Below are 15,261 nucleotides of genomic sequence, written 5' to 3'. Positions count from 1 at the left end.
TATCAAGATTACAGAGATGGGAAAAGGGGGTTCTTTAGCACAGAAAACCAAACCCACAAGGGCAACTAATCCTGTTCGAGCGCCTTTGCAGTTAACCAATAAGTAACCTGTAAGTATAGCTATGATGTGCACATGTCTAAGGTTTAATGTCTTTTTTTGTCTGAATTTACTAGAAAACAAAACTGTCAAATGAAATTGCTCAAGACTGTTAACAAGCTAATTTTGTTAATTTTTTTTTTTTAATTTTAAATTTTGTGCACGACAGGTTAACAAGATAACGATTTTGCGGGAACAATACATCAATTACAATATACAGACAATAATATCAAACTGTTACATCTTCTCTGGCGCATGCAATGCACCAATACATTAGACTTGCAGATATCTCATTACTGTATATGTAGTGGATTGGATAATTCGCGCATTTTCTATATTTCCGTATTGGTACTAATTGTCTATGATATTGATCTATTCTGGTAAAATACAGATGATCTAAAGGTCAAGGTTAAAGGCAGTATCGACGAGGCTTAATTTATATTAATCCTAAGCGTGGGACATTTATTTCCATGATTAACTAGGTTTCTTCCTCCTAAAATAGGCTCTAATTTACTTTTTCTCGCTTTCTCTCAAGTTTTTTTTGTGATGCATTGCATTCAAACTTTGATTTTTGTAACGGCAGACAATGTAGACGGTAGCTGAAATGATCGAGTTAATTATTTAAACCTATAACTGCTATCTATTCATTTCCGTTTTGCTGAAGAAGAAAATGGCCTGCAACGCTGTCATGTAATATTTGATCGAATGTTCGACTATAAGATTACGATGTTCTTTGTTACAGTGCCTCAGAAATCAAATACATTAATGTGATATGTTCAGTCCAAACGTGGTTATGTTTTAAACGACGTGTATATTAAAATCTATAAAAGTCAATCGATATTTAATCATAAATTGCACGGAATAATCTAATCATATATATTGCACTATACATATTAAATTGATGATTACAAAATGAAGTTGGAGATGCCTGTGAATCCTCGATGAGTCGATGGTTAAAGTGTGGCGAGATTACGAAATTCAATTCATTAGATGCGTTTCTGCGAAAGTAATTCTGTTGATTTGATTAGAAGACTGACGAGATTAAACAAAACTTCAATCTTCCGAAAGAAAAAAATCACTTTGAAACCTACTGAAGTTTCACAGGATCTTTTGACTTCTATCGCAGTTTTGGGAAAATGACGAAGTCCGCTTCCCACCCTTGTTACAGGAATGACGCGAATTAATATACAGTTTTATTACCAAGTGAAATAAAACAGATTTCTTTATTTTCCAGAGCACATGGGAATTCTATCTGCGATGTAAGTGGCATTATCATGGTAAATTGACCCTTGATAGTAAACGCTTACTGGCATCTTTTTTCAAGTCATTTATTTAAGGTGAATTTGCGCCAAAAGTCTACGCAAATCGATTTTTGTTACATGTGCATAGAGTCGTTTTATTTACCTTAAAGCTAGACATGCTATGACAAATATTTATATCACTTGACATTCGGCCTATTTCGATCTGCTAATCTCACTAATTGCCAAATTACCAAGATAAAAAATATCTGCATGTGAGTGAAACATCGCCACTGGGGTTTATTGGCAATTTGTAGGAAATCCGCTGTGTAAATATCAATAAACGTGAAAGTCAACATTGATATTGTAACAATATCATCAGTGAAATAGATTAATTATACAATTAACAAATGTAACATTAAAATACTAAAATTTATTACAAGGATTAAATTCTTTTTCTAGTTTTGAAACAGGTTTTTCACAATTAAGACACTATCATAAGAGATATACGTATGATGTGGGATTGTCAGGGCCAAAGGTGCATTAACCCTATAATGGATGGAATGTTGACCAATTTGTACAAAATAATTTGTCTATCCAAGCAGACCATTCAAAATGGAAAGAAAACAAAACAGTGCTAATACCCCCTTTCCTAATACAAATGTATAGTGGATAGAAAAACTTAATTATCAATCTGTATTATCTTGCGGGCTAATAGCTAAAATACCCAATCTCTTGCGAGGAGTGATGGCAAATATACCTAATTGATAGAAAGATGTCAAATTGTTTACTAACTTGATGGGTAAACAGCAATCCGAAACACCGGAAATGTGTTCCAACCGGAAGTGAATCGCAGGTAAAGAAGTCCAGATAAAACAGGAATGCTGTCAATATGAAATGCAGCGATTTGTTAAATACTGAAATCATAGGTATAGGAATGATAAACATAAAGAAGACTGGAAACTTAATAACTATTTAACAACCAATTTGTCTTATTTGCACATCACACAAGAGAGCTGTTTGATAACCAATTAGTATTCAAGGTCCTGAGCTAATGGTCTACAAATATTTGTTGAACGAGACTGACAATCGTCCTATTTTACTTCTAAATTAGTTTAAGAAATGTGCACTATAACGAGAAATTTCGTGTGAATGCCTCGGAAACTGGATAAATGTGCCTGAATTACGGTTTGGTAAATATGTACAATTTTTCAGTGGATTTAATAGAAGTATCAGTTGTCGTGCAAATGTCCGATGTAATTTGTTTACTTGACGATTTCTTCTAGTAGGGCTTTGATGTCAAAGTATGGGATACGCTATTCGGACAGATTCCAGTGATTGTTAATTTGTGAAAATAATTGACTCGCCCCCAAAATCTAATACAATTTTACTAAGACCAGGATTACCCCCGCGAGAAGAGCCTTCAACTTGTACATTCAGGGCACTTTCCAGTCCGATGCCTCGAATTGCTAAATATTGGCATTTGTAAATGGACGTCCTAATGCAAGATTGACGAAATTTCCATTTGTCGAGCACTAATTGAATACCGCGGAAAAAGTTTTAAGTGGAATTATCAACAAAAGTGTGATCTTATCATTCCCTAGACCTTCTCAGACCAGGACAAGCATAAGTGGTATATACACGGGCAATTAAAAAATTTCAAGACTTTCATTCCGTGTCTGTCTGAATATTTTCCTTACACTTTAGGGGGAATCGCGTTGTTTGGAAAATGTATTTGGATTTGGAATTACGGGTTCATTATAGCTAAATCAAATTTTGTTGGCTTTCTCTGGTTAATTCCTGTGTATATTTACAGTGAGACAACCTACATGCACATTTCAGATACGGTCATTTCTATTTCATTCTGGTGAAAGAGGTGACCTTAAGTGTCAGCTTAGAAAGTTTACATGATATATTAGTTTATTAATTTTATTAATATTACATGATTGAATAATTCCCACCTCCGTTATTGGTTGAGATGAAACATGGTATAGAAATCATATCATTTAATCGCCCTTCAGACTCGATATATATTTACTCCTCTGGTTGCTAAATCATAAATTGTCGTATTGACCGCAAAATAGCAAAAAAAATTGTATTTTGTAAGAAAGTTGGTCTTGAAAATGCATAGAGATCTATAATTTAAATGGCTAAATGCATCATTACAAATTCCTTTTGTCAGACAAATCCCAAACATATGAAAGCCCATTAGCATCAGTTTGAAAAATAACAACATTCCCATGACAAATATCAAGGTTTTTGTGATATTTGTTCCTGTGATAAGGAAGTTTCAAACACATCAAAACCTTGACATTGGGAAGAATCTATATCTCAGCTTATGAGATAACTATCTCGTAATACCGAGAAAAAATCCTCGTAATTATGAGATATATAGTGGGAGTGTAACATTTTTACTTGATAAAGATAGTCCTTCATACATGCAAGCACTTTGAAATGCCAATAAATTATGAAATATTAATCTTAAGATATATTTAGACTTAACAAGCTTCAATTTCTTTTGTCTTTAATTAATGAGAACTCGATCGCGGTTCTTTTCATTTTCTAACTTCAGCTTGAAATAAAATAACGAACTGAAAGTAACCCACTTACATGCTATGGCATTGTGTTTGACAACTTCTTGCACATCTGGCACCTGCAGCCTGTTTTACAAAAAAGGTGTCTTTGAAAATAGTCGGTTTGAAGTTGGTAGTTGAATAACATAATTGAAAATTTTGTTATAGGATGTTCAAAGAATATATATACTGATCAGTCACGACTCACGACGTCAGTTCTGGTCATGTTTTTCTCTCAGTCGCCAGATTTAGCAGCTGCGACATTTTTGTTGCACGCGATACTGGATTGCCACATGCAACTGACGTTACTTGAATTTTCAAAGTCAGTCACATCCACTTCTATTTTCGTCTGAAACTCCATAAAATAAATTCCCTGCAACTGTATTCTACATGTGATCAGTCTTTCAAGGTCTAAACTTACGGACTGTGCAACCAGAACGAGACATCACACTTGCAAATATTTCTCTCGTTACTTTTCAACAATGCAAGAAATTGCTGCAAATATGCAAATGGAATTCCGTAAGTTTTGGGTGGAAATTTATCTTGTCAAACCGCACATGACATTTGGGTGTGCTAGACTGTGACGTCACATGACGTCGTGATGCCATCTTTTGCGTCTGCACACGTTTTAAAACAAATTCGCATGGAAATTTGGTCGTAGGCCTAATGTATTTTGCATTTTTTGTCATTTTCAAGAGAAAGTAGCTTTACGAAGCGATGCATTGTGGGTTCAAAGTTACTGCGGGAAAAAATTCTATAAAATGAGTCCGAATTTTCTCTTCGGTCAAGCCTTGTCGTTAGAGCTCGCAGTGACGAGCTCGCTAATATGTTTTACGGTGTGACCGTTGGGGCGAACGTAGTCCTATACACAGTTTACAGTTGAATCGTTGATCCGCCTCTTCAAACGTGAAACTGCACGAGGCAGTCTAAACAGTGACGTCACATGAACACGGAATATTAGGTGTTGTTGTTGCCTAGTGACGTTTCTTTAACTTTTTCTCACTTGCTCTTTTGTCAAAATAATCTCTGGATTTCTGGGCCACATGACATTTTTTTACTGAGTGACAATAAACCAATTTTGTGCCGAAAGTATAATATATTGCCAAGGATTGATTTTCAAATAGTAGATTGTCAAATAAGGAAAGTTTAGAATATTTTGTCAATTTTTCAATGAAAATCTAACGAGAAGAGTCTGCTTTAATAGTTAAAACTATCGTTAAAATGTAACATTTTAGGATTTGCTCCTTTCAAAAAGTGATTTTCCTGGTTCATGTTTTTTATTTCACCAGGATTTTTACTTATATGTCCTTATGAATTCTACAATGACCGATCTTGCATTTTATGCAATAGCAGATTTGCCCCCATCCAACAGACGTTTCCTCCCTCCATCGCAAAAGAGTTCCACTAAGTTAAGTGATATTTACAGTGACAGCCGAGCTTCTCGTTAAACAAGACTACAGGTCTTGTCAATGTGCAATAACACGTAGAGTAGATGAAAATATTTTTTGTTACTTTTAAGCTTTGTGCAAATAAAGAAAAGTAAACGTATCTTGGTAAAGAACAATTATTCTTGGTCTTTTCGTGGTCTTTTGTATGTTTTAAAACAAATTCGCATGGAACCCTGGTAGCGAAGAAATTCTGGGAATGTTGCACAGGAAAATTTCTCTGACGTATATACAGATTTCATTCCGAATTCCCTCTGTTCTTACACGTTAGTCTATTGAGCTCGCTTTGCGAGCGTCGCAAAGACTGGAAATGGGGATTTCAGGTTTTATTAGGTGTTGTTGTTTACGTTTCTTTCTTTTTTATTGCTTGTCAAAACATTCTGGTTCGGATTTTTTTTTTCGGATGCCATTTATTAAAAAAAAAATAATAAAAATTGTTCTTATAATTATGTACAAAATGTGATTTTTTCCCTTAGATTTTCCTTGTTCATGTATATCTGTTCTAGATACATCCCTGAAGAGAACACGTCCCGGCAATAAGGAAGTTGGACTGAGACACCGAGTGTCGGTTTCTGTTTTAGTTTTTCGTTTCAGAATAGATACTAGTATTCTTTTAAGTATTAAATTCCTGTACAATGCATCTTGAGATAATCATTGAATAATCAGTTGGGGGATTTTCTTTTAAAATAATGTTGTTCGTTTCGTTTTCACATTATTAATTTTCTTTATTTTAGTACAAAGGTTAAAGTTTAAGATTGTTATGTCAATTAGATTTGAATCTGTCATTTATTACACAAGATTAATTATTGTTGTTAAATACACGTAGTATAGTGTTTAACTTTTCACCCCTGCGAAAAAAATAGGTATAAAACTTTTTAAAAGTGTGAACATTGATAATATAATCTATATATAGAAGCTTGATTCGGATTCAGTTTTTGGATCTTGTCACTGAGTTATATTTCCATTTCTAATTTTTTGTCTGTGATAACTCTTTGAAAGTTAGCGGAGTTGATTTCATGATAATTCTACCGGAATGTAAATTAGGCAGGTCTATAGGTCAGGAGCTTCGCCCGTTATGTAAATTATTCCATGTTTCCCACTATCGTTGATGCCCTGGGATAATATACTAAGTAGACAGTGATTCCTTAAGTAAATCTCATGCGCATCTGTCTTTGTATATGACACCAAGGAGGCCAAATATGCATGTTAATCTCGTGCGGCTGTCGTTGTGTTTGACGTCAGTGCCATGGGCGAGGACTATTGAAATAGGCATGGGAGCCCTCCCGTAATTTAAATCTACTAGTCTACATTTTATTAAAATCTAAATATTCAATTTTATTTCACAATGAAATGGAAATATAAGGAATCACTGTCTAGTTATTACAGTATGCCGGGGACATCAACAATAGTGGGAAACGCTTCGCCCGTAATGCAAATTATCTCATGTTTTCCACTATCATTGATGCCCTGGCATACTTTACTAACTAGACAGTGATTCTTTAAATATATGTCTATGAAAAGATACACTAACTGGTGTGTTACATGAATAGATATCTATTTCCCCCACTCCAGAACACTTGTTTTCTATTGGAGAAATCAAAAAGTAAATTGTTTTTTTTTTATATGTATGGTTTGTTTTTATTCAGCTTTTTTCTACTTCATCAAGAAGTTGACGCATATATTTCTAAACTATATTGTATCACTACATGTATACCGGTATTAATTTATTTTCTAATGTAAGACATACAAATAAGTACATCAATATATGTTTAAACCACTTGACATAGACTAATGAAAAAAACGTTTTTGCAATGCACAGATGCCTGACTATCATCAGTCTACGTATATAAAAAAAGGAAATAAAATATTTATCCCTTTATACAATTATATCTTTTCTATTGCTCTTTTAAAGGATCCACTTTTGGCTAGCCTCTCCCATGTAAGTGTCTTAATGATGCAGATGACTCATCTTATTCAATGTCCAATAAAAGCTTGTTATGTTGTATCGCATGCAAATTCTTTGAAACATATTAAATGAATAAATAAAAAGTGTATTTGAGCAAAATTATGTATTTTCTATCATTTCAGATAATATGTTCTATCCAGCTAAGGAGATGAGTTCTTTATATTTCATCAAACGAAATTATAATTTCTTCTTTTTCATTTCATACTTTTATGTTACATAATGTGTTCCATCCAATTAGGTTTACGACTCCTTGTATAGTTTTTTATAAGGGCTTATACATTATTCATTTACCTGTAATTCAAACAATTTTTTTTGCATGTATAGTGCTCCCCATCCCCTTTAATAGAAGTTTCTTCCGTGTGCCTTTGTCGGTCGCCTTATTTATGCGTAGCTCTCCGAAATAAAATATATTTAAATTGTTTAATACTGTAGACTGTTCCCCCATTCCATTTTTCCTTCAGATTTTCGGATTTTTTCCCAAGATTATCCAGCTACAGATCTACACTCAATAAAACCACTATACACGTAAATGGTTTACTTCTGGTAAAGAAAGGTATGTCGAATATATAGTCATATAGCCATCTGGGACTCAAAAAAAAAGAAATTCTTTCACGGAAGTGCATGTCATTAGGAACCGGGGGTATGGCGATGGAGGGGCGATATTCTTTCTGATACAGATATAGAAAATAAAGCTATAATTTATGATTGTTTCCCTTTGCAATTATCTTTTTTCTTTGCTTCTCAGTGAATTTATATTTGACAGTGCCTATCCAAACTGAAAATGTTTGGTACAGGACATCGATGTTGTTTCAATCGTTTTGATTACAACTCCAAAGCATGCGAAGTTTTCTCTCGTTTATCAATGGAATCATTCCTATACAGTTCATAGCAAGAGTATAAGTATCAGAGTTAAGGGTTTGACAATAAAGATCCACTAATGTGTAAAAAAAATACGAAATGCTAGAACTTTTAACCCCCTTAATATGTTTAACATATCTAACTCACATGAGAATGTATCTTGTTTGCATGTTTATAATAATCGTTTACATGTCATGAATATTCATATTATTGTTATCTCTTCTATTGCAAATAAGATGACAGTTCATGAAAAGACCAGTGACAACATTAACGGCTAAGGTTCCCCCGGCAGCTGTTAGAGTTGGGCGATGTAGACATTATTTACATATATACATCCGCTGCTATCAAATAGATCAAAGACCGGACTTAAATACAATAACTGGCATCAAATGACGAAAATTGAGATAAGTGTTCCTTAAACTTCAATCAAATTACAAAATTGCATTAAATCAAACAAAATTAGAAAGTGAAATTTAGCTCTTATCAGGGGGATCATCGCAGATACCAACTAAATGTAATGAGAAAAATGAGGTTTCATCTTTTATACTGGAAATATTAAATGAATATCACAGATTGGATGCACGGGGCACAGATCCAATTTCAGAAAATTAAATCATCCATTGAGAACAGTTATTGAATAAATAAATTGGGTAAAGTTTATATTCCATGATTGAAACGCCATCCGGAAAATTGTTATTTGAGCTCTGGAAATTAAATTCTATGTCGGAATCTTTAATCACTGCCGATCTGGAGGGGCTTCTAATCATATCGAATTACTTAACAAAAACCAAATGTGTTGTTAACACCGTTTACACGAAATCAAAGAGGAAATGAGGAAAGACCTATGTAACACGAAGTATTTAACCTCAAAGTCTAAAAATCACTTATTACTTTGTAGTCACAGTCAATTGCAAATTTTACTAATTAAGTTAGAGTAAATACTGCATCAATATATTTCATTATGTGTGTGGGTGTCTGAAATTTACAAGTTATTTTATTTGGTTATTATGTAATAATTCTTAAATGCAATATTGTGAATTCAGCGTAATATTTTACTATGAAAACTGTTGTGCGGGGTGACTTTAATTGTAGAAAAATTCTAATAATTCATTTCTTGCATCATATTTATTTCTAAAATGTCAAGTGCTATTATTTACAAAGCTTCAAAATACTTAGCTTAAGTACTGTCAATATAGTAAGACGGTAAGCATCTGTGTATAAATATTGTATATATTCCGACAGTTTGTCAACACGAGATATTTTGTTATGTTGGTATCTCTTTCATGGCTAGAAAAAATGCATATTTGGTCATTAAAAAAACTTTTAATGTAAAAAATCGATAAATTGGCTAATATACCCTACAATGTTTTTTCTTTCTCTTGAATTAAATTGTATGTTTTTTTATATATCTCTCTCTCTCTCTCTCTCTCTCTCAGCTGGACAAATATTAAACAAAGAATTTATCATAGTACTTGAAGAACAGACTGTATCATTGAATTTCTGAAGCGATATCCGACACTCTTTGTCATGTCTAAGCATTAAGTCTGGATACGTGTTAGTTATTGAATAATGGTTTCAACACCCAGTAAACAATCTCACAATTTAGCTCTAAAATATTAAAACAAATCTGCTAAACAGTTTTGGCTAGTATTTAATTAAAATTTATCTTTCTCCCTTTTAATCAGATAAGAAACCTCCGTGATTGTCATCGCATTTCATCCCCGTCATTTGGAGGTGAGATATGTTTGATAAACGAACTTACGGCCGCTTATCACGCCAAATCGAATACGATTTGTTCAGGGTGAACGCTACTGTTGACGACAATCACACAGGATGAAGGCAAGCTTCATAGCGGTTCGTCTGTTGGGTCCAAAGCAGAAGAATCGCACGTCTTTTCCGTTGAATCTTGGAGCAGGTGTTTTAAGTTCAGTCTGTGTGCCTACGTTAGATATAAACACTCAAAGACTTGATTTTTTCTGCGATAAATGTATAATACGGCGTAAAAAGTCCTCTAAAAATTCTCTAGAAAGTATTAAAAAAAATTAGATAAGTACATGGAGATTTTTAAAAAAATCGATAGGATTCATTTAATTTCAAACCAATGCACAAACTTGATCATATTTTTTGCTTTACAAGAGACATGAAATGAAATTTGCAGTGCTTACAGCTTACAGTACAATTATACCACAAAACAAGCTACATGTATTTTGGAAATGATGATCTAATAAATTTAAAATAATTAATTTCCAACTTCTTATTTAAATGAGTTTCAGAGGGGTTCGAGTTGTATAAAACAATGGTAGGCCACCGATTTGCTTTGTTTAGACTACCTATCCAATGAAAGGACTATTCGATTTCTTTGAAAAGTAAAAAAAAAATAATTTGAGATCCCGAATTACACAATTAATCCGTTCCAACATACTATCAATTTTTCTCAATTTATAATTCAATATCTCGAATTACTGAATTCTTTTCCGATTAGAAATTCGTTATCTCCATTTGAAATTCGAGATCTGGAATTGCGTAATCCGTTCCCAGAAAATACCTATCCGTTCTCTAGATTTTAAATGCAAGATCTCGATTACACAACCCATTCTCTTTGGTTATCATTTCTGTCTCTTGATTTAGACAAGCCATTCTCTTTGATTTTAATTATTATAGTTTATGAGAATCCCTTTCCTTCAATGTCAAGCAATATGTAAACTTAGATGAATAAAGAATTTGCTCATCTGCACGAAGGACTTAAATAGGGTCTGGGGTCAATTAAAAATCTTCCTTTCAAGCACAAATGGTCAAGGGAGGGACCACAAAGACAAATCAAAGTTTTACATGGTACATATATGAAAAAAAAAACTTTAAAACTTTTTTTTCAAGAACATCAAAGTCATTAACAATCAGATTTATACCGAAGCACCTATAAAGGTAGTACGATTTCAAGTTTTTCATTTTAAATCATGGCCCCCAAGGGGTAGGATTTAACCACAAAGGATGAGTAACTTAAAGTTTTACATAGGAAATCAGAAAAAAAATCTGGGAATATTTTTCGAAGAAGAATTAAGCATACGAAATCATATTTATACAGAAATATTCACAATCAGTTTGTATTCTATTTGGTAATTGCATGACCCCCTGATATAGGGTTAAGCCACCGAGAGCAATCAAAGTTTACATAAAAAATATTCTCAAGAACAGGAGACCCTTGATAAGACATCTTTTTGGAATAATATTCAGGTAATGTGGTTTTTAATGCCGACTCCCGAGGATAGGGCTATAAGAGACAAAGTTTTACTTAGGAATAGACTGGAACAAAAGAGAGAAGGGTCATAGTCATTCAGGTTAGCGTTGTGGCCAATGGACCATCTTGTTCTACTATTTTCATAAATTTCTTTTTATGACTTTAAACCATAAACTGCATGGAAAGCCCTTTTCTGTATCACACTACAATAATTCACTTAATCTTATGGTACTTATTCATTGTCCCCCGCTTTTGCGAAAGCGAGGGGACATTTAATCTCATTCGTATGCCCGTCTGTCAGTCTGTCCGTCCGTCACACATATATCCTACATGTATATTACCTGTGTCAAGACCTTTCCAAATATACTATGATTTTTGACCCTGTGACCCTGACCTTGAAGTTTGACATACTTTTTGAAAAAAGTAAACATTACATAGAATTGGCCTTAACTTTTAAATGAGAAGGTTTCGACAAAGGTCATATTGTCCAAAAAGTTATTTTTACAATAGCTTCAAAACTATGCGAGATATAAAGTTTAAAAAAAACTTTAACATTTTATAAATAAATCATTGATTAACAGGTAGAAAGTATTACTTGAAAACAAATATTTAAAAAAAAAAATTTTCTTAGAAAAAATGTATTAAAAAAATGTGTATATCTAAAGTAAATTTATGACAACTATCATTGCAGGAATAATATAATTATATGTTTATCATTGAAGGGCAAGTTGGACCTGAATGGTTATTAAAAGCATGACATGTATAAATACAAGATCCCTATAAAATCCGCCATTTGCATGCAATGTACTTTCAGTTTCAAATCTTAACATTTGGACAAGGTAAACAACTTTCAAGAGGCTATCGAAGTCCAACTTGCACTTCATTGATAAACATTTATTGTTTCTGCAATAATGGCTTTCACTAAAAGCACGGGATTAATTTGGTGTATTTTCAAAAAATTGTATGCATTTTTAAAAAGATTTTTATTCAAATAATATTTTATTTGTTATCAAGTGATAGTTTCTTTCTGTGAATCAATGATATATTTATAAACTATAAAAGTTTTAACTCTATATCTCACATAGTTTTGAAGCTGTTGTAAAAATGAATTGTTAGATATGTTGACCTATGACGAAACCTTAAATATGTGCATTATCTGTGACAAGACCTTTCCAAATACACTATGATTTTTTACCTCTAGACCTTGAAGTTTGAGCTACTTTTCCAAAACTTAAACCTTGCTCATGACTTTTGAATGAGAAGACAAAGAGTTTTCATATTAAACCTGTGTATTGCTTGTGACATGACCTTTCTAAATATACTATGATTTTCGATCTTGTGACCCTGTCCTTAAAATTTGACCTAATTTTCAATAATGTTAATTTTTCGCTTTAACTTTTGATTGAGAAGAGATAGTGCTTTCATATTTGACATTGTGCATTTCCTGTGACAAGATATTTCCGACATTGCTATGATTTCTGACATCTTGACCTTCACAATTGACTTTTTTTTTCAATAAACTTCGGTGAAATCTACTTATTGACATATGAAAGGATCTTCATATTTTACACAATATCCCATGAAAATGACATCTCGCCTGCAAAGAAACCGGAAGTGGGGGAACACAATTCTTTGAATTTGCTTGTTTCCCGCTTATTTCTGTGACGCCTTTTTTCTACCACTTTTAGCATTTTCCAGAGTTTTTGACTATTGAGTATCTTCCCGTTTTGCTACACACAATATTCAGAATGTAATCAAGAACATCCCGATAAGGTGATAATGAATGTCATTGCCTTGTTTGTGTTATAAAAGAATAAAGTACATTTGAAACATGTTTTGTTTATCAGTGAACATGCACAACTCGCGGTCAATTGCCTGTATGTTCTCAATTAAGGTTTAGATAATATTGTGTAGACAGAAATTACATTCCTTATATAATATTAATGACTGATTATTAAAATTTCTTGTAAATTTGTAATAAGTAGAGAGAATATATTTTCATATAATTTTATTTTATTAATTCTTATCGAAAATTGTGAAGATGACGACCTCCCACCCTAGACCCATTGTATTAATTAGGTAGACGGAATTTCCGTACTCAAATTTAATCAAAATACGACAGACTGATAGATTAGATATTAAATACATTTAATGACAAATCGTTTGGAAAGTCGAAGATGAAAAACCTGAAGTCTTCTGATTTGACCTACAATTTAGTTGTTAGTTGGCTCTAATCTTCTATTTCTTCAATTATTACGAAACATATGTGTCAGATTTTGTGGTGTCTTTAATTTAGATTTTTTTGGAATATATCTAGAGCGAGTTGATATACATATGAAATTATGAATACAAATAACGTTTGTTAATTTAACGTATCTGAACACCACAGCATATGTCTTCTTCTTTTTATGTAGGTCTTTGAATAAATTCTGCTTCATAGAAGAAAATTATAACAGGTTGATAATGGAGCACAATAAGTTCCCATCGGATTTCCAACAGTTTGGTGGAAGAGCTGGTCACTAAAGATTTCATACATTACATAAATATTGTCAATAAGGAACTCCAGCATTCTTTTATTGTCAACAGGGTACTTGCGCGTAAAATCACAGTGACTTTTAAGCTTTAACATTTTATTTATTTTTATGATCATATGATACTACAATGAAATATAAAGACCCAACACCTATCATAATCATCGACAGAATTCATAACAGGAATGAAGTTCTGTCGCCATCTTTGAAATGTTGTGGCTCATGAATACTAGCTAAAAAGGACCTTCGTTGTAGATGGTCTTTATTTAGGCACTGTGAGGATTTTTATCACTGAAAAGTTGGGAAGCAACAGTTTGGAAATGTATGTAGGGATACAGGATGTAGACTTCAACTTGAAATATGGTGCAATACAGGTGAACATTTTCATGATTAAGAATGTGACTAATGTTCACAGCATCTCTTCCTTTGTTAACTATAAACCGACAGTTTGTATCAGAATTATTAATATCCGACACACAGGGCGGTTTAATGAGCCTGTGCTGTGGACAACATCCATAATCATGGAAAATTAACTTGTATTCCTCAGTTGAAGAATCCAGTAGGCACTTGATTTAATAAGCGTCTTCAAATAATTTTTTTTATTTTAATTAAGAGGACTATATATATATAAAGCGTAGTTCGAATGTGATAAAGACCCTTGTTATACCTTTAGAAATTGTTCCTATATAAATATATACGGAAAAAGTCAATTTCTAATGTTTTACTAAGCGGGCATAAAAAAATCGATGTTTGACCGCTGTGTGAGATGTTGAGCCTTTTCGATGAGATGTTCGACCGCTTACGTCACAACAATGGGCGGAGCCTTCGTTAGTGTTCAATAGTGACAGACCTGTTACATCATAGAAGACAGTATAAGATACATAAACATGTTTGTAAAAAAAAAATAATAATAAATCAAAGGTATAACAAAACATTTATTGACTGTGTTCTCGGGCAACACTAGTATTTGTTTTGTCGACCCTCAAACCAAACTGTGGTTTGGTTCTTGGGTCCGACAAAACGCATGTTGCCCCCAAACTCAATAAATGTATTTTATAAAACGATCAAATGATAACTTTGGAGGTTTTTTTAAATAAATGCAAAAGCAGGTTTTATTTAACGATTCTTTCTAAAGAAGATGAATGAACTAGGCGTGTAAAATGCCTATAGTGCGACAAACATGAAGTGAAAAATGAAATCTCGATTATATATATCCAAACTTTTTTTTGGGTATTCTATCCAATATTTGATATATTCTTTATGAAAAATATTGGTCTGTGAAATAGCACACACACACACATCAAAGAGGACAAAAGTTT

Source organism: Saccostrea cucullata, unplaced genomic scaffold (assembly GCF_032062105.1).
Source record: "Saccostrea cucullata isolate Sc308-1 unplaced genomic scaffold, CSIRO_AGI_Scuc_v1 ctg342, whole genome shotgun sequence".
NCBI lineage: Eukaryota > Metazoa > Mollusca > Bivalvia > Ostreida > Ostreidae > Saccostrea > Saccostrea cuccullata.
This window is presented reverse-complemented; position numbering follows the sequence as displayed.